This window comes from Oncorhynchus masou, chromosome 24, assembly GCF_036934945.1.
Source record: "Oncorhynchus masou masou isolate Uvic2021 chromosome 24, UVic_Omas_1.1, whole genome shotgun sequence".
NCBI classification, from domain to species: domain Eukaryota; kingdom Metazoa; phylum Chordata; class Actinopteri; order Salmoniformes; family Salmonidae; genus Oncorhynchus; species Oncorhynchus masou.
Window position 1 is genome coordinate 25480967 of NC_088235.1, and position 20974 is coordinate 25501940.

At 45.5% G+C, this 20974-nt stretch overlaps 1 protein-coding gene across 2 annotated transcripts in view; it reads right to left on the minus strand.

Moving 5' to 3' along the window:
• The window catches only part of LOC135511929 (monocarboxylate transporter 4-like), a 28081-nt gene extending 21365 nt beyond the window's left edge, over positions 1 to 6716 (minus strand). For both annotated transcript variants that reach the window (XM_064933457.1, XM_064933455.1), the window contains exon 1: positions 6665 to 6716. The gene's annotated coding sequence lies outside the window, so the exon portion shown is untranslated. The remainder of the gene's footprint in view (positions 1 to 6664) is intronic.
• Positions 6717 to 20974: the final 14258 nt, after the last annotated feature.

A 20974-nucleotide genomic window follows, 5' to 3' on the forward strand; every position in this document is an offset into this window, starting at 1 on the left:
GGCTGGCGGATCTGGAAGAGTCTGGCAGACTGGCGGATCTGGAAGAGTCTGGTTGACTGGAAGAGTCTGGCTGACTGGCAGATCTGGAAGAGTCTGGCAGATCTGGAAGAGTCTGGCTGACTAGCGGATCTGGAAGGGTCTGGCTGACTGGCGGATCTGGAAGGGTCTGGCTGACTGGCGGATCTGGAAGAGTCTGGCTGACTGGCGGATCTGGAAGAGTCTGGCTGACTGGCGGATCCTGGCAGACTGGCGGCTCTGGCTGCCCCATGCTGACTGGCGGCTCTGGCTGCCCCATGCTGACTGGCGGCTCTGGCGGCCCCATGCTGACTGGCGGCTCTGGCGGCCCCATGCTGACTGGCGGCCCCATGCTGACTGGCGGCTCTGGCGGCCCCATGCTGACTGGCGGCTCTGGCGGCCCCATGCAGACTGGCGGCTCTGGCGGCCCCATGCAGACTGGCGGCTCTGGCGGCCCCATGCAGACTGGCGGCTCTGGCGGCCCCATGCAGACTGGCATCTCTGGCTGCTCCATGCAGACTCGCAGCTCCTTGCAGTCTGGCAGCTCCTTGCAGTCTGGCAGCTCCTTGCAGTCTGGCAGCTCCTTGCAGTCTGGCAGCTCTGGCTGCTCCATGCAGACTGACAGCTCTGGCTGTTCCATGCAGACTGACAGCTCTGGCTGTTCCATGCAGACTGACATATCTGGCTGCTCCATGAAGACTGACAGCTCTGGCTGCTCCATGCAGACTGGCAGCTCTGGCTGCTCCATGCAGACTGGCAGCTCTGGCTGCTCCATGCAGACTGGCAGCTCTGGCTGCTCCATGCAGACTGGCAGCTCTGGCTGCTCCATGCAGACTGGCAGCTCTGGCTGCTCCATGCAGACTGGCAGCTCTGGCTGCTCCATGCAGACTGGCAGCTCTGGCTGCTCCATGCAGACTGGCAGCTCTGGCTGCTCCATGCAGACTGACAGCTCTGGCTGCTCCATGCAGACTGACAGCTCTGGCTGCTCCATGCAGACTGACAGCTCTGGCTGCTCCATGCAGACTGACAGCTCTTTGCAGACTGGCAGCTCCTTGCAGACTGGCAGCTCCGGCTGCTCCATGCAGGCTGGCAGCTCTGGCTGCTCCATGCAGGCTGGCAGCTCTGGCTGTGCTGAACAGGCAGGAGACTCCGGCAGCGCAGGAGAGGAGGAAGGCTCTGGCTGCGCTAAACAGGCGGGAGAGTCCAGCAGCGCTGTAGAGGAGAAAGGCTCCGGCAGTGCTGGAGAGGCGAGAGGCTCCGGCAGCGCAGGAGAGGAGGAAGGCTCGGGCAGCGCTGAACAGGCGGGAGACTCCGGCAGCGCAGGAGAGGAGAAAGGCTCCGGTAGCGCTGGAGAGGCGAGGCACACTGTAGGCCTGATGCGTGGTGCTGGCACTGGTGGTACTGGGCCGATGACATGCACAGGAAGCCTGGTGCGGAGAGCTGCCACCGGAGGACTGATGTGTGGAGGTGGCACTGGATAGACCGGACCGTGCAGGCGCACTGGAGCTCTTGAGCACCGAGCCTGCCCAACCTTACCTGGCTCGATGCCCACTCTAGCCCGGCCAATACGAAGAGCTGGTATGTACCGCACTATGCACTCGCACTGGAGACACCATGCGCTCCACAGCATAACACGGTGCCTGCCCGGTCTCTTTAGCCCCCGGTAAGCACAGGAAGTTTGCGCAGGTCTCCTACCTGGCGTAGCCCTACTCCCTGTGAGCCCCCCCCCCCACAAGAAATTTTTGGGGCTGACTCTCGGGCTTCCTTCCGCACCGCCGTGCTTGCGTCGCCATCTCCATTCTCCTATAACCCTCTTCGCACTGCTCCAGTGAATCCCAGGCGGGCTCCGGCACTCTCCCTGGGTCGACCGCCCACCTGTCTATTTCCTCCCAAGTAGTGTAGTCCCGATATTGTTGCTCCTGCTGCCGCTGTTGCTTCTCCTCATACCAGCGCCTCTCAGCTCTCGCCGCCTCCAGTTCTTCTTTGGGTGGCGATATTCTCCAGGTTGATCCCAGGGTCCTTCTCCAAACAATTCGTCCTCCTATGTCCATTCCTCTTTTTGTTGCTCCTGCTGTTGCTTCTTTTTTTTTGCCTGTTACCACGCCGCTTGGTCCTGTTGTGGTGGGTGATTCTGTCACGGCTTTCGTTGTGGGAAGGAGGAGCAGACCAAAATGCAGCGTGGTTGTTATTCATTTGATTTTAATAAAGAAACTATACACGATTAAACTAACAAAATAACAAACGTGCGAAAACAGCCCTATCTGGTGCAAAACAGAGAGACAGGAACAATCACCCACAAACACACAGTGAAACCCAGGCTACCTAAATATTGTTCCCAATCAGAGAAAATGACTAACACCTGCCTCTGATTGAGAACCATATCAGGCCAGACATAGAAATAGACAAACAAGACATCCAACATAGAATGCCCACTCAGATCACACCCTGACCAACCAAAACAGAAACATACAAAGTAAACTATGGTCAGGGTGTGACAATGGGAGTCACATTGCTCCAAATGTCTTTCTGAGAGAACAGGCTAAAGGCTGAAACCATCAATCTTGTTTCAGAATTTGAACGTGTGAAATTCCTGGAGATAAAACGAGATCGGAATAATGCATAATCTCTTTCTAATGTTTAACAGCTTTTTCCTGTTGAGGCTGAGCAATGTTATGATCCGAGTCAGGGAGAGGATGCCAGCGCAGATCATATACCACAACAGCCTACGCGCTCAACATGACAGTAGCAACTTACACTGTAATCGAAAACTGATTTATGTGGTTATTTTGAGAGTTATCAAAATTAAAATACTGCAACATACTGTAAATGGTACACTGTAAAAAAAAATGTAACTTTTGTTTATGGTAACTTACTGGCAGCCAATTACCTGCAAGTTACTGAATATTTGTAAAAAAGAAATGTCAGTACAGTATGTTACTATAAAATCCAAAGGAGCTTTGGTTTAACAGTACATTACTGTAAAGAAGTGCTTTCTATACAGTAATGTACTGTTAAGCTAAAGTTTCTTTGGAATTTACAGTAACTTGCAGGTAACTGGCTGCCAGTAAGTTACCGTAAAAGCAAGTAACATTTTCTTTTACAGTGCGAGGAAATAATTGCTGTATTCTCCATCCAACAGAATACAATACTGTATTTTTGGAGCACCAAAAACTTTTTCACCACTAGTGGGTGCATGGTATTGTTGCTTCCTAGGCTCATTAACAAATTGAGGTGTGCCTTGTAAGAGGCTATATTTGTTGCACCCGTCAGTGGGTTAGGGTTAGAGCACTGTACCAACTCCTATGTGGTTATAGACCCCATCACTTTTAAATGTATAGGGGACAGAATGGAGTGGCAGAAAGTTGTAAACCTTTAATAGTGGAGTATTTTGATGTGTCCTTTTGGTCTGTTTTGCCTTGTAGTTGCTGCCAGTTTGGAAGCCTTTGTTAAGGCCTCCAGCTGTAAGTGTAAGTGAAATAAAACACCAAACATTCATTAATAAGCTGTCGTGTGTAAACCTGCTTGCACCAATCCCATGTACTGTAGTTACAGCTAGTGTGAAATACAAACCCCTACCCCTCAATGAATTTGATTAATTCATCCATTCAGATTATTAGCATTTACTCTTTTTTTAACAGTCAATAAAGTCAATGAAACAGTATTGTACGGTGTGTCATTACACAGTACTTGCTTTGATACTGTATTTCATATTGCAGTACACCTACTGTAATTCTAATACAGTAACTTACCACTAGCTGTAAGTTACTGTCAAATTCACTCTCACCTTCACAGTATAGGCTATAGCCTAGTTGAGAATTCTCAATTCCACAATATGTAAATCACACCTCATGGAGTTGAGTGGCGATGGGTTTTGGCGGAGTGTACCTGCAACTATACTGAACAAAAAAAATGTAACATGCAACAATTTCAAAGGTTTTCCAGAGTTCCAGTTCATATATTGAAATCAGTCAATTGAAATACATTCATTAGGCCCTAATCTATGGATTCACATGACTGGGAATATAGATGTGCATCTGTTGGTCACAGATACCGGAAAACAAAAGGTAGGGGGTGTGGATCAGAAAAACAGTCAGTATCTGGTGTGACCACCATTTGCCTCATGCAGTGTGACACAACTCCTTTGCATAGAGTTGATCAGGCAGTTGATTGTGGGCTGTGGAATGTTGTTCCACTCCTCTACAATGGCTGTCCAAAGTTGCTGTATATTGTCGGGAACTGGAACACGCTGTCGCACACGTTGATCCAGAGAATCCTAAACATGCTCAATGGGTGACATGTCTGGTGAGTACGCAAGCCATGGTAGAACTGGGACATGTTGAGATTCCAGGAATTGTGGACAGATCTGTGACATGGGGCTGTGCATTATGCTGAAACATGAGGGGATGGCGGCGGATCAATGGCACAACAATGAGCTTCAGGAGCAGGTATCTCTGTGCATTGACATTTCCATCGATGAAATGCAATTGTGTTCGTTGTCCGCCCGCCAATACCATAAACCCACCGCCACCATGGGGAACTTTGTTAACAACGGTGACATCAGCAAACCACTCAGCCACATAACGCCATACACGATGTCTGTGGTTGTGAGGCCGGTTTGACATACTTCCAAGTTCTCTAAAATGACATTAACGGCTTATGGTAGAGAGATGAACACTAAATTCTCTGGCAACAGCTCTGGTGGACATTCATGCAGTCAGAATGCCAATTGCACGCCCCCTCAAAACATCTGTGGCATTGTGTTGTGTGAGAAAACTGCACATTTTAGAGTGAGTGGGACACGACAGTGTGTCCCACCCGCCAACCCCTCTTTTACGCTACTGCTACTCTCTGTTCATCATATATGCATAGTCACTTTAACCATATCGACATGTACATACTACCTCAATCAGCCTGACTAACCGGTGTCTGTATGTAGCCTCGCTACTGTATATAGCCTGTCTTTTTATTTCTTTACCTACCTATTGTTCACCTAATAGCTTTTTTGCACTATTGGTCAGAGTCTGTAAGTAAGCATTTCACTGTATTTGGCGCACGTGACAAATATACTTTGATTTGTCCCTAGCACATGGTGAACCTGTGCAATGATCATGCGGTTTAAACAGCTTCTTGATATGCCACAACTATCAGGTGGATGGATTATCTTGGCAAAAGTGAAATGTGCACTAACAGGGATGTAAAGAAGAGAAATAAAGAAGAGAAATAGGAGAAATAGGAAATAAACACTTCTAAGATATACATTAATGATTTATATTGTTGATACTATGTATTGGTCAATGAGTAGATTTGAAGCCACCGGTCGGCCATATTGGCACTCCCCAGAAGAAGCAGTCGTCCATAGGAATGAATGGAATTCTACAGTATTTCAATTCAAATGTTTCAAGGATTGTAGTGGGAACAGTAACATTTGTACTTTCTAAAAACTGATACATGTTTTTATATATTTTACATTTTTTGTGTTCAACCTGCATAATATAATGTAAAAGTATGTATTAAGATGTCTAATAAAAAAACATGTCAAAAACAAATTTAGATATTAATAAATGCATTTCTATAGCTTCTAAAATATGTTTTACAACTGTGAGTGAGTGCCAAGATGGCGGCGCAGTGTTTTTAAAACAGCGCCCCCGTCAGTCATTTAGTGTATATATAAATCATTGATAAACATCCTACCGTAATATGTTAAATACCATCAGTTTGTGATATGGAACTTCACCTGTTTGACTTTGACTAAAAACACATCTTCCTATCACAACAACCTGTTTGGCTACTAAAACTCATCACATCTACTAGTCTGAAGACCCTACGTTTAATTGCATTGAATTCTACGTTAGGCATAAATGCGCGTTTGGATCATTAAAGTTTCACTACCTCTACAAGCCATTATGTTAAATAAAATTATATTTTAACTTACTTCAACGGTTGGCCGTGTGGTTGGTCCTTTTGCATGTAGGAATGTGAGACAATATATACACAGGAAAGTATAATTACATACATTTTTTCAAAGCGCTGCTTGTGAGTTAATATTTCTATCACCCGAAGCATGGCACAAGATGAAAATACATGCATGAGACCCATGCATATTTTCCGAGCTCTGTGCATGCTTCAGGTGGTAGAAATCTGGACACATTACCAGCCCTTTGAACAGTTGATGTAATTATACTTCCCTGTTGATATATTCTCACATTCCTACCTGCAAAAGGACCAACCACATGGACAAACGATAAAGTACGTTATAAGTACATTATATTTTAATTCAACATTCTTGCTTGTAGAGGTTGTGAGATGAAACTTACTTGATCCAAACGCTCATTTATGACTGACATTGAATCAATCCAAAGCAATTCAACGTCGGGTCTTTAGGCTACACAGCTACAGTTGTGCAAAAATTACCATAGGGGCATACAGACAAAAATAATAAGTAATGCAATATCGATATGAAGTGATGACTTTGTATTAAAGCTCTTATAATAAAGCTTGATAATAAACACCACTGAATGAGGCTGCAAGTCACGATTTATCGACAAAACGGACCTCAGCAATCGGTGACATACAAAATTATCAACGGGTATGGAACTTCAGTCACGCCAATGTTCAGCAGTTGCTTAATTAATGATCAGGGTGTTCATACCTGAGGATGCTTTGTCTTCTGGTCCGGACCATGCGTTCACGCCTCCTTCTCATGCGCGTTTTTTATTTTAGGGAATGATCTAGGAAACTTGCGTAAGAGGGCTCGGTCCTAAAGCCCTCCCCTTTCACATATTTATTCCATGTCTGTGGGTTGGTTATACGTTGGTATGATACCCATTTGTCGGAGGTAGCTAAATGTTGTGTAATCATTTTTTGTCATTGTGGGCAGGACTTTACTTTTTGTTCTTCACAAACCAATTTTGTACATGGAATAATTACAGATGGACAACGCCAGGGTTTCCATAGAAACATGCGATCAAGTTTGCATTCAACGCTTTGTTTACATGCTAACGGTGAAACATTTCTAGCTAAATATATATATTTTTGCATCATGTAGGCTAGGAGCTATATTAGTTGCATGCTGTCGAGGTAGCGTTAGCCAACCACCTGCTAGCTTATCCCTCCTAATGTAGCTAACATCAGCTACGAATTTCTGCTGGCAGCTGTCATGTGTATGTGAATCTGAAATGTATTTCTCTCTCTTTCTCGCTCTCTCTCACTCTGTTTGAGTAATGTTCAAATTAAATTTTGTTAGTCACATACGCCCGAATACAACCTTACAGTGAAATGCTTACTTACGAGCCCCTAACCAACAATGCAGTTAAAAAAAAATAAGGATAAGAATAAGAAATAAAAGTAACAAGTATATTAAAGAGCAGCAGTAAAATAGCGAGACTATATACAGGGGTGTACCGGTACAGAGTCAGTGTGCAGGGGCACCGGTTAGTTGAGGTAATATGTACATGTAGGTAGAGTTATTAGAGTGACGATGCATAGATGATAACAACAGAGAGTAGCAGTGGTGTAAAGGGGGGGGGGGGGGGGTGTAATGTAATGTATTATTTAGTATGTATCTCATGACTCCTTGCAGCCTGCATAACACAGGCTGCGGCTAGAGAGGCTACAGCCCTGTCAATGAGAATGGGGGCGTGCTCGGTCCTCCTTTTCTTGTAGTCCACAATCATCTCCTTTGTTTTGATCATGTTGAGGGAGAGGTTCTTATCCTGGCACCACATGGCCAGTTCTCTGACCTTCTCCCTATAGGCTGTCTCATCGTTGTCGGTGATCAGGCCTACCACTGTTGTGTCTGTCGTTGGCATGCAGTCCTGGGCCATGCAGTTCTGGGTGAACAGAGAGTACAGGAGGGGACTGAGCACGCACCCCTGAGGGGCCCCGTGTTGAGGATCAGAGTGGCAGATATGTTGTTATGACCATCCTTTCAAAGCACTCCATTGCTACAGACGTGTAGCTTCGTCTATGGGTCGGTAGTCAGTTAGGCAGGTTACCTTAGTGTTCTTGGGCACAGGGACTTTGGTGGTCTGCTTGAAACATGTTGGTATTACACACTCAGTCAGGGACAGGTTGAAAATGTCAGTGAAGACACTTGCCAGTTGGTCAGCGCATGCTTGGAGACAACGTCCTGGTAATCCGTCTGGCCCTGCGGCCTTGTGAATGTTGACCTGTTTAAAGGTCTTACTCACATCGGCTACAGAGAGCGTAATCACACAGTCGTCTGGAACAGCTGATGCTCTCATGCATGCTTTAGTGTTGCTTGCCTCAAAGCAAGCATAGAAGTAATTTAGCTCATGTGGTAGGCTCGTGTTACTGGGCAGCTCTCGGCAGTGCTTCCCTTTGTAGTGTGTAATATTTTGCAAGCCCTGCCACATCCAACGAGCGTTGGAGCAGGTGTAGTACGATTCAATCTTAGTCCTGTATTGACACTTGCCTGTTTGATGGTTCGTCTGAGCGCATAGCGGGATTTCTTATAAGCGTCCGGGTTAGAGTCACGCTACTTGAAAGCAGAAGCTCTACCCTTTAGCTCAGTGCTGATGTTGCCTGTAATCCATGGCTTCTGGTTGGGGTATGTACTTACAGTCACTGTGGGGACGATGTCATTGATGCAGTTATTGATGAAGCCAGTGACTGATGTGGTGTACTCCTCAATGCCATCTGAAGAATCCCGGAACATATGTATGTGCTCGCAAAACAGTCCTGTAGCTTAGTGTAACAGAATAACTTTAGACTGTCCCTTCGCCCATACCCAGGTGCGAACCAGGGACCCTCTGCACACATCAACAACAGTCACCCCTTGAAGCATCGTTACCCATCGCTCCACAAAAGCCACAGCCCTTGCAGAGCAAGGGGAACCACTACTTCAAGGTCTCAGAGCAAGTGACGTCACCGATTGAAACGCTATTTAGCGCGCACCACTAACTAAGCTAGCCGTTTCACATCCGTTACGCTCACCCCCCTTTTGACCTTCCTTCTTTTTCCGCAGCAACCAGTGATCCAGTTCAACAGCATCAATGTAACAGTATAACTTTAGACCGTCCCTTCGCCCAAAAGCCATGGCTTTTGTGGAGCGATGGGTAACGATGCTTCGTGGGTGTCAGTTGTTGATGTGTGCAGAGGGTCCCTAGTTCGCGCCCGGGTATGGGCGAGGGGACGGCCCAAAGTTATACTGTTACATTAGCATCTGCATTATCTTAACACTTCTTTAAAACCTCTTTGGGCTGAGATCCCGCTAACGGGATCGATATGACAACAGCCAGTGAAAGTGCAGGGCGCCAAATTCAAAACAACAGAAATCCCATAATTAAAATTCGTCAAGCATACAAGTATTTTACGCCGTTTTAAAGATACACTTCTTGTTAATCCCACCACAGTGTCCGATTTCAAAAAGGCTTTACACCGAAAGCAAACCAAACGATTATGTTAGGTCAGAGCCAAGTGACAGAAAAACACAGCCATGTTTCCAGCCAAAGCAGAAATAAAGATAAAAAATGTAAAAAAGAGATTAAAAGAAAAGCAGAAAGAGATAAATTAATCACTAACCTTTGATGATCTTCATCAGATGACACTCATAGGACTTCATGTTACACAATACATGTATGTTTTGTTCGATAAAGTTCATATTTATATAAAGAAATCTCAGTTTACATTGGCGCGTTACTTTAAGTAGTTCCAAAACATCCGGTGATTTTGCAGAAAGCCACATCAATTTACAGAAATACTCATAATAAACATTGATAAAAGATACAACTATTATGCATGGAATTATAGATACACTTCTCCTTAATGCAACCGCTGTGTCAGATTTTAAAAAAACCTTACGGAAAAAGCACACCATGCTATAATCTGAGTACAGCGCTCTGAGACCAAAACAACCCAAACAGATATCCGACCATTTGTGTAGTCAACAGAAGTCAGAAATAGCATTATAAATATTCACTTACCTTTGATGATCTTGATCAGAATGCAATCCCAGGAATCCCAGTTCCACAATACATTTTTGTTTTGGTCAATAATGTCCATCATTTATGTCCAAATACCTCCTTTTGTTAGCGCGTTCAGTTCACAAATCCAAATTAATGATTCGCGATGACTATGAGCAGACAAAGTAAAAAAGTTCCATTACAGTCCATAGAAACATGGCAAACGATGTATAGAATCAATCCTTAGGATGTTTTAACATAAATCTTCAATAATGTTCCAACCGGAGAATCCTTTGTCTGTAGAAATGCAATGCAACAGAGCTCGCACTCACGTGAATGAGCATGGCCAGCTCGTGGCTCTCTGGCAGACCTCTGACTCATTCGCCCCCACTTCACAGTAGAAGCATCAAACAAGGTTCTAAAGACTGTTGACATCAAGTGGAAGCCTTAGGAAGTGCAATATGACCAATATCCCACTGTATATTCGATAGGCAATGAGTTGAAAACCTAAAACCTCAGATTTCCCACTTCCTGGTTGGATTTTTTCTCCGGTTTTTGCCTGCCATATGAGTTCTGTTATACTCACAGACATCATTTAAACAGTTTTAGAAACGTCTGAGTGTTTTCTATCCAAATATACTAATAATATGAATATCTTCGCTTCTGGGACTGAGTAGCAGTCAGTTTACTCTGGGCACCTCTGGGCACCTTATTCATCCAAGCTACTCAATACTGCCCCCAGCCATAAGAAGTTAATGACAGAGTCACTGGTGCTTCCAGCTTTAGTTTTTGATTCTAATCAGGAATCAGGAGGATGTAATTATGTTGAGATTTGCCAAATGGAGGGCGGGGGAGAGCTTTTATATGCGTCTCTGTGTGTGGAGTAAAGGTGGTCTAGAGTTTTTTTCCCCCTCTGGTTGCAAATGTAACATGCTGGTAGAAATTAGTTGAAACGGATTTAAGTTTCCCTGTATTAAAGTCCCTGGCCACAAGGAGCTCTGTTCCCGGATGAGCTTTTTCCTGTTTACCTATGGCCTTATACAGCTCATTGAGTGTGGACTTAGTGCCAGCATCGGTTTGTGGTGGTATATACACAGCTAATAAAAATATAGATAACAATTATCTTGGTAAATAGTGTGGTCTACAGTGTATCATGAGATACTCTACCTCAGGTGAGCAAAACCTTGAGACTTCCTTAATATTTGATTTCGTGCCCCAACTGTTGTCTACAAATATACACAGTCACTATTCAGTATTCAGTATTCTGAATCAGTATTCTGTCAGTATTCTATCCATGTCGTCCTTCAGCCACGACTCTGTGAATCATACTGTAAGATATTACAGTTAATGTCCCGTTGGAAGGATATTCGTGACCATAGCTCGTCTATTTTGTTATCCAATGATTGTACATTGGCTAAAAGGACTGATGGTAGAGGCAGATTACCCACTCGCCTTCGGATCCTTACGAGGCACCCCAACCTACGTCCCCGATATCTCTGTCTCTCTCTCCTGTGAATAACGGGGATGAGGTTCTTGTCAGGTGTCTGAAGTAAATCCTTTGCGCCCCACTCGTTAAAGAAAACATCTTTGTCCAGCACGAGGTGAGTAATCCCTGTCCTGATGTCCAGAAGCTCTTTTCGGTCATAAGAGATGGTGACAGAAACATTATGTACAAGATAAGTTACAAATAACGTGAAAAAACACATACAATAACACAATTGGTTAAGAGCCCGTAAAATGGCAGCCATCTCCTCCAGCGCCATTGGTATCCATGATTTGGAAAGGGACACACCCGTCTATATAAGATCCCACTGTTGATAGTGCATGTCAGAGCAAAAACCATGCCATGAGGTCGAAGGAATTGTCAACAGAGCTCCGAGACAGGATTGTGTCGAGGCACAGATCTGGGGAAAGGTACCAAAAAAGTTCACAGTGGCCTTCATCATTCTTAAATGGAAGAAGTTTGGAACAACCAATAATCTTCCTAGAGCTGGACCCCGGCCAAACTGAGCAATCAGGGGAAAAGGGCCTTGGTCAGGGAGCTGACCAAGAACCCGATGGTCACTGACAGAGCTCTATAGTTCCTCTGTGAAGATGGGAGAACCTTCCAGAAAGACAACAATCTCTGCAGCACTCCACCAATCAGGCCTTAATGGTGGAGTGGCCAGGCGGAAGCCACTCAGTAAAATTCACATGACAGCGAGCTTGGAGTTCGACGGAAGGCACCTAAAGGTCTCTGACAATGAGAAACAAGATTCTCTGGTCTGATGAAACCAAGATGGAACTCTTTGGCCTGAATGCCAAGCATCACATCTGGAGAAAACTTGGCACCATCCCTACGGTGAAGCATCATTCTGTGGGGATGTTTTTCAGGGGCAGGGACTGGGAGACAAGTTAGGATCGAGGCAAAGATGAACAGAGCAAAGTACAGAGAGGTCCTTGAGGAAAATCTACTCCACAGCGCTCAGGACCTCAGATTAAAGTGAAGGTTCAACACAGGAGTGGCTTCGTGACAAGTCTCTAAATATCCTTGAGTGGCCCAGCCAGATTAAAGGGTCTGAATAGTTAGGTAAATGTATTATTTCATTTTTTTTTAAATGTCAATAAATTAGCAAACATTTATAAAAACCTATTTTTGCTTTGACATTATGGGTTATTGTGTGTAAATTTATGAGGTGGAAAATAAACTATTTAATACATTTTTGGATAAGGCTCTACCTAACAAAATGTGGAAAAAGTCAAGGGGCCTGAATACTTTCCGAAGGCACTGTAAGTGATTTGAAGTTAACTGTCTAAGACTGTCACTTTGCCTGAAATATGTGAAAGCCCTCTCCATGTTTCCTCCGTGTTCTCAATTTTGAGAGGTCATCTAGTGTCATGGCGGTTTCAGTGACCAGTGTAAGTGTATTTCCTGATGTCATGGTGGTGTCAGTGACCAGTGTAAGTGTAATTCCTGATGTCATGGCGGTGTCAGTGACCAGTGTAAGTGTATTTCCTGATGTCATGGTGGCTTTTGCATCCAGTGTGCATGTGTACCTTCCAGTGCCATGAGGGTTTCGGCCTCTTGTGAGTGACTGTATGTGTGTGTCCTCTTTCTGTGCGCTCTTTCTGTGCACTCAGCGCTCAGGCTGGTGACATTCAGAAGCAGAGAGAGGAGTACGAAAGGATGAAATGAGATCTCCAACATAAGGCCCAGGAGGTGGAGAGAGAGCGGGCTATACAGAACCAGGTACACACACACACACACACACACTTGACAAGGGAAGTGGGAAGGTGCAGTGGTAGGCTAGTCTCTAGTTTTAACATAAGAGTGTCATCATGTTTTCGCCACATCAGCCAGATGGGAGAGACCTTTACATCCACAACCTAGACAAAAGAGCAGTTAATCTACCTTGATTAAATCAGTCAATCATCATTAGACCACCTTCCTGCCAAGCCTATGTGTGTTTCTGTGTGTATTTCAGTCTAAACTCTGTGGCATGCAGTGTGTCCTGCTGCTGGCTGTTGTCCTGGCTCTTTGCTGTGTCACTCAATCTCTAGATAAAATACAATTTTTTGAGCTGCAGTGTATGTGTGTATTTGTCTGACTGTGTGTGTATGATTGTCTGTGTGTTGGTCTGTGGTGTGTCTGTATGTGTGTTTGTGTGTGTAGTTGTCTGCGTGCGGGTCTGTGGGTGCGTGTGTGTTCGCGAATGTGTGTGTGTGATTACCACCCTTTCCCAAATCTGTGAGGTAAGGAGAGAAGGTGCTAACACCTGCTGTGATGAATGAGGTTGGGTGAGGCTAGCTGGTCTGCTGGTGCTGGCTCTGTCTATGGAGTCTAGAATAGGTCAGCTGGAAATATACCTTCCGTGGAGGTCTGTATGGGCTGTCGGAAACCTTATCTACAATTCATCATCCTCTATTTAACTACTATGACACATCCAGATGAATTTGAGGAATTCTTTATACGTTAATCTCCGAGGATTTTCTCTCTATCCATCACATGTTCAGGAGATGATGACAGATTTTGACAATGAAATGGGGCAGGGAGAGCATGAGTTCAACCTGAGGATGGATCTTTAAAGACTGCTGAACAATTAATCATATTGGCCACCCGGACTATTTACATTGACCCCACCTTTTTTATTTTGTTTATTAGTAAATATTTTAATAACTCTATTTCTGCATTGTTGGTTAAGGGTTTGTAAGTCAGCATTTTACAGTAAGGTCAACACCTGTTGTATTCGGCGCATGTGACAAATACAATTTGATTTGAGATGAGATGAGAGCCGTGGTCCAGTCTCACAAACTCAGGGTAAGGAGCAGTTGTGTTGGTCTGTGTGTAAACACTCCCAGGAAAACTGCTGAATAAGATGGGATGATACGTGCTAATCCCTGACAAGCGCAAGTGTGTGTGTGTGTCTCTCCCCAGGTGAAGCTGCTCTCTAAGGAGACAGAGGTCCACTCCCAGGCCCAGGCTGTGGAGGCCCTGAAGGCCTCAGAGGATTTCTGTTAGCACACACAGCTACAGCACAGAGACTAGGAGATAAAGGACATCTCCTCCGTCAAGGACGCACTTAAAATGATTCATGCCAACCTTATTTCCCATGGTCATTTCAAAGGAGCTAGAAGACAAACTAAAAGCTATGCAGACTAAGAGGAAGAGAGAGAAGGAGAGAGGAAGAGAAAGAGGAAGGGAGAGGAGGAGGGAGGAAGAATTATACAATAAGAAGGGAGTCCTAGATCTTACCACTACTACTATACAAATGCAACAGACAGAGGCACAAAGAAAGACCAATTAGCAGCATAGGAGTAGAAGTCCTAGACTAATGGTGGTCTATTGGATGGTGTCTTGATGTTCCCATCTGTAGGCATGATTAATTGGACCGGGGAGTGCGTGAGAGAGAGGCTCAGATGATTACGTGACGCTTACAGAGAACAGCTACGACTGGCGGAGACAGATACCGATCATCTACGGTCACAACTGGACGCTATGCCAACACACACACATGCAGGCCCCGGAGAGACCACAAGGAAATACTGCGAAACAGACACACACAGTGTCTCACCTGTCTATGTGTGTATGTGTGTGTGCATTCTGTGTTAACTGGGTCTGTGTTTTGACTGTGTGAGTGTGTGTGTTTTATCCATGATGTGTGTTTTTTTCTGGTCCAAGGCCCTGGATGATCACAGTGTTTGTACATGCTCAGAGTGTGTGAGAGTGTGTGGTATGAGGTCTTCAGCTTTCCCACCCTGCCCGAAATGTATAAATTATATATTTTCGAAACAGAGACCAGTTCAGAATGAACCAGACGACAGTCAGACCTGTTCCGAATGAACCAGACGACAGTCAGACCTGTTCCAAATGAACCAGACGACAGTCAGACCTGTTCCGAATGAACCAGACGACAGTCAGACCTGTTCCGAATTAACCTGATGACAGTCAGACCTGTTCTGAATTAACCGGACGACAGTCAGACCAGTTCAGAATGAACCAGACGACAGTCAGACCTGTTCCGAATGAACCAGACGACAGTCAGACCTGTTCCGAATTAACCTGATGACAGTCAGACCTGTTCTGAATTAACCTGATGACAGTCAGACCTGTTCTGAATTAACCGGACGACAGTCAGACCAGTTCAGAATGAACCAGACGACAGTCAGACCTGTTCCGAATGAACCAGACGACAGTCAGACCTGTTCCGAATTAACCTGATGACAGTCAGACCTGTTCTGAATTAACCGGACAACAGTCAGACCTGTTCCGAATGAACCGGGTGACAGTCAGACCTGTTCTGAATGAACCGGGTGACAGTCAGACCTGTTCTGAATTAACTAGACGACAGTCAGACCTGTTCTGAATTAACCGGCTGACAGTCAGACCTGTTCTGAATTAACCAGATGACAGTCAGACCTGTTCCGAATTAACCAGACGACAGTCAGACCTGTTCAGAATGAACCGGGCGACAGTCAGACCTGTTCAGAATTAACCAGACGACAGTCAGACCTGTTCCGAATGAACCAGACGACAGTCAGACCTGTTCCGAATGAACCGGACGACAGTCAGACCTGTTCTGAATTAACCAGACGACAGTCAGACCTGTTCAGAATGAACCGGCTGACAGTCAGACCTGTTCTGAATGAACCGGCTGACAGTCAGACCTGTTCTGAATGAACCGGCTGACAGTCAGACCTGTTCAGAATGAACCGGCTGACAGTCAGACCTGTTCCGAATGAACCGGCTGACAGTCAGACCTGTTCAGAATGAACCGGCTGACAGTCAGACCTGTTCTGAATGAACCGGCTGACAGTCAGACCTGTTCAGAATGAACCGGCTGACAGTCAGACCTGTTCCGAATGAACCGGCTGACAGTCAGACCTGTTCTGAATGAACCGGCTGACAGTCAGACCTGTTCAGAATGAACCGGCTGACAGTCAGACCTGTTCTGAATGAACCGGCTGACAGTCAGACCTGTTCTGAATGAACCGGCTGACAGTCAGACCTGTTCTGAATGAACCGGCTGACAGTCAGACCTGTTCCGAAAGGCCCAAGGAAAAATAAACCCATGCTGATTTGGCCTACTTGTCCTTAAAAACTGTCTATAACAATTACTAAAAAACTATTAGTTGTGTTTGGATGTGTAGCCTGTGGTTCAAAACTTTGTAGCCTATTGTTTTATTGGTTTGTACAATAATTATTCTCCACCTTACAGTTCAGCTGCTAGAGATTTGAGCTGTAAATGCATAAGGCCTATATTTCAAAAGTGAATATAAAGGAAAAGGAGTTTAGGCCTAACCCTAGAGAGACCGAGAGGAAGATAGAGATATGTCGGCGACATGTTCAACACCGACATGCATTTCTTTATACTTGTCACATAGGCCTATAGGCATACTGAATGAGGATAATTTGATCATTTTCAGAATTATTTTCTTAATGATAAGCATTATATTGTTAGATTAACACTGGTAGGCCTAAAACATTCTTCCTCACCTAAAATTGCTTAACTTTATTAGAGTAATATCAAAGGTATCGTTTAAAGAGAAAATACCAACAGGTATTAAATAAAGTTTTGCATCTCGCCCTCTTTGGTTTTTCCTTTTCACCATGTGAGTGCGATTCGCCCTATAGTAGATCAATCGGTTTTCTATTATATTGCTGCAAACACATTACATTTGGAACTTCATTTTGGCAAAGAAAATGGCTTAACAGAATGAAACAAAACACTTGTTGCATCTTTAATGAATTGGTTTAAACCTTCAAAGGTTTTGTACAGGCTCATATTGCTGCAATTACCAGCAAAGACGAGTGCCTACCGTAGGCCTACTCAACAAATGACAGCAATAGGCTAATGCTATTTATTTTATAATAGGCTTACTTTTAACTTATTTAAAATTAATCACAGCGCACAAAATTAAAAAGACAGTTCGGACTTAATTTAGCCTCAACAACATGAAACAAAACACTTTTTGCATATTTAAATAACTGGTTTAAATAGGCCTATAATAATAATAATGATAAAATAAATGCTAATAAATATGAAAATAAAACAATAAAAATAAACAAATTGTATCAAACTTGAATAGCGAGTTGTACACATTTGGCCACTACAGTATAAAAACTTGTCCAAGGACATTCCCCTTTTCGGCTTCTTTTCACTCTCTCCTCAAACGTTCGTTTTACAATAATACAGTGAAAATATGCAGAGGAAAAACACAGCCTGCAAATTGTAACACAACAATACCAAATAGATTCAGGACTCACCTCCAGGATGCTAAAGGTACTCTTGATGAAAGGAGGTGAACATTTTAGTGTAGTTTCGGTACAACAACTAATCTGTGTTTTATTGTGTTGTGAAGGCTTCGTATGGAGCTAGAGACAATGCGTAGTGGCACGTACATCACTCAGGTCTCTAAGGAGATGGTTGTCAAGGACACAGAGCTGGTGGCCCTTCAGGAGAGAGAGCAAACTACGGCCCGAACTGGATCGGAGCAGGGGGAGATGGAGAGGTCTGCTTGTGTGGGTGTCTGCGTACGACATGCGTTTGTGTTAAAACCATAAGCAGTGTGTGCTTGTCCTAGCTTTAAAGGGTCATTTATCAACTTCATATTCATCATCTTCAATATATGTGAACATGGCTCATTTCTATGTTTTCTAGTAAAGAAGATAGATGAAGATACACTGCATGGCCAAAGGTATGTGGACACCCCTTCAAATGAGTGGATTCAGCTATTTCAGCCTCACCCGTTGCTGGCAGGTGTATAAAATCGAGCACACAGCATTGCCATTCCCACAGACAAACATTGGTAGTAGAATGGGCCGTACTGAAGTGCTTAATGACTTTCAACGTAGCACCGTCATCAGATGCCACCTTTCCAACAAGTCAGTTCGTCAGATTTCTGCCCTGCTAGAGCTGCCCCGGTCAACTGTAAGTGCTGTTACTGTGAAGTGGAAACATCTAGGAGCAACAACGGCTCAGCCACAAAGTGCAAGGCCACACAAGGTCACAGTACGGGTGTCATGTCTTATTATGTCTCTTCCTGTCCTTTCTCTTCACTCTGTCTCTCTCTGCTGGTCTTATTAGGTTACCTTCTCTTTCTCTCCTTCTCCAGCTGTTCCTCATCTCCCCTAACTAGCTCGTTCACCCTTTCCCCACCTGTTCCCTTTTTTCCCTCTGATTAGGTCTCTATTTCTCTCTGTTCCTGCTACTTTCGGTGTCAGATTCTCGTTTGTGTTTCTCATGCCAGAAGCAAGCTATCGTCTCGTTTGCTTCCTCCTAGTCCTATCCTGTCTGAGTCTGCCTGGCAGGTGCATCCTGTACACTTCTAACTATCTTTTGTTTGCAATGTGTCCAGTTCATCATATGCTACGTGTGATCAGCTACCACCGTTCCTCTGTGACCCGCACCGACCCAGAGCGACCTGCAGCCTGTCGCCGCTACCCAGCTATTCATCAGAGGGACTTTATGTTTCATTTGTCGCCCTCTCTGCGGGTAGTCTATTGTGCCATTGACAACGTCGGAAGAGGATCTATGCCATTCCTGTTTTTTCATTAAAGGAACTCTGTTTCTGTTAAACCGCTTTTGGGTCTTCACTCAAGTGCATAACAGAAGAATCTGACCAAGAATGGACCCAGCGGCTCCGGACCCTTTTCACTCCGCCGTCGAGATCCAGGGAGCGATGCTAGGCAGACACGAGGAGGAATTGTCTGCTGCTCGACATGCCGTTGAGACCCTGGCCGCCCAAGTCTCCGACCTCACAAGACAGGTTCACCAACTCCACCTCGATCCACCGCCCACTTCCAGGGTTTCCGAGTCTCCGGAGCCCAGGATCAATAACCCGCCGTGTTACTTTGGGGAGCCCACTGAGTGCCGCTCATTCCTCACTCAGTGTGATGTGGTGTTTTCTCTCCAGCCCAACACTTACTCCAGGAGCACAGCTCGCATCGCCTACGTCATTTCTCTCCATTTCTCTCCGCGTGAGTGGGGCACGGCAATCTGGGAGGCGAGGGCTGAGTGTATTAACCAGTATCAGGACTTTAAGGAGGAGATGATACGGGTTTTTGACCGTTCTGTTTTTGGGGAAGAGGCTTCCAGGGTCCTGTCTTCCCTATGTCAGGGGAATCGATCCATAACGGATTATTCTATTGAGTTTCGCACTCTCGCTGCCTCTAGTGACTGGAACGAGCCGGCTTTGCTCGCTCGTTTTCTGGAGGGTCTCCCCGCCGAGGTTAAGGATGAGATTCTCTCCCGGGAGGTTCCTTCCAGCCTGGACTCCTTAATAGCTCTCGCTATTCGCATAGAGCGACGGTTTGATCTTCGTCGCCGAGCTCGTGGAAAGGAGCTCGCGTTCTCCGTTGCCCCCCTCTCCGCATCACTGCCACCTGCCGCATCACTGCCACCCTCCTCCGCCGGCTCGGGTGCTGAGCCTATGCAGCTGGGGGTATCCGCATCTCGGCCAAAGAGAAGGAACGGAGAATCACCAACCGCCTCTGTCTCTACTGCGGCTCCGCTGGTCATTTTGTCACCTCATGCCCAGTAAAAGCCAGAGCTCATCAGTAAGAGGAGGGCTACTGGTGAGCGCAACTACTCAGGTCTCTCCTTCAAGATCCTGCACTACCTTTCCGGTCCATCTCCGCTGGACCGGTTCATCTGCTTCCTGCAGTGCCTTGATAGACTCTGGGGCGGAGGGCTGTTTTATGGACGAGACCTGGGCTCGGGAACATGACATTCCTCTCAGACAGTTAAGGGATCCCACGGCCTTGTTCGCTTTAGATGGTAGTTCTCTCCCCAAGATTCAGCGTGAAACGCTGCCTTTAACCCTCACTGTCTCTGGTAATCATAGCGAAACCATTTCTTTTTTAATTTTTCGTTCACCTTTTACACCTGTTGTTTTGGGTCATCCCTGGCTAGTTCGCCATAACCCTTTTATTAATTGGTCTAGTAATACTATCCTATCCTGGAATGTCTCTTGTCATGTGACCTGTTTAATGTCTGCTATCCCTCCTGTTTCCTCTGTCTCTTCTTCACAGGAGGAGCGTGGTGATTTGACAGGGGTGCCGGAGGAGTATCACGATCTGCGCACGGTGTTCAGTCGTTCCAAGGCCACTTCTCTCCCTCCACACCGGTCGTATGACTGTAGTATTGATCTCCTTCTGGGAACTACTCCCCCCCGGGGTAGATTATACTCTCTGTCGGCTCCCGAACGTAAGGCTCTCGAGGATTATTTGTCTGTATCGCTCGACGCCGGTACCATAGTCTCCTCCTCCTCTCCCGCCGGAGCGGGGGTTTTTTTGTTCAGAAGAAGGACGGGTCCCTGCGCCCATGCGTGGATTATCGAGGGCTGAATGACATAACAGTTAAGAATCGTTATCCGCTTCCTCTTATGTCTTCAGCCTTCGAGATCCTGCAGGGAGCCAGGTTTTTCACCAAATTGGACCTTCGTAACGCCTATCATCTCGTGCGCATCAGGGAGGGGGACGAGTGGAAGACGGCGTTTAACACTCCGTTAGGGCACTTTGAATACCGGGTTCTTCCTTTCGGCCTCGTTAACGCTCC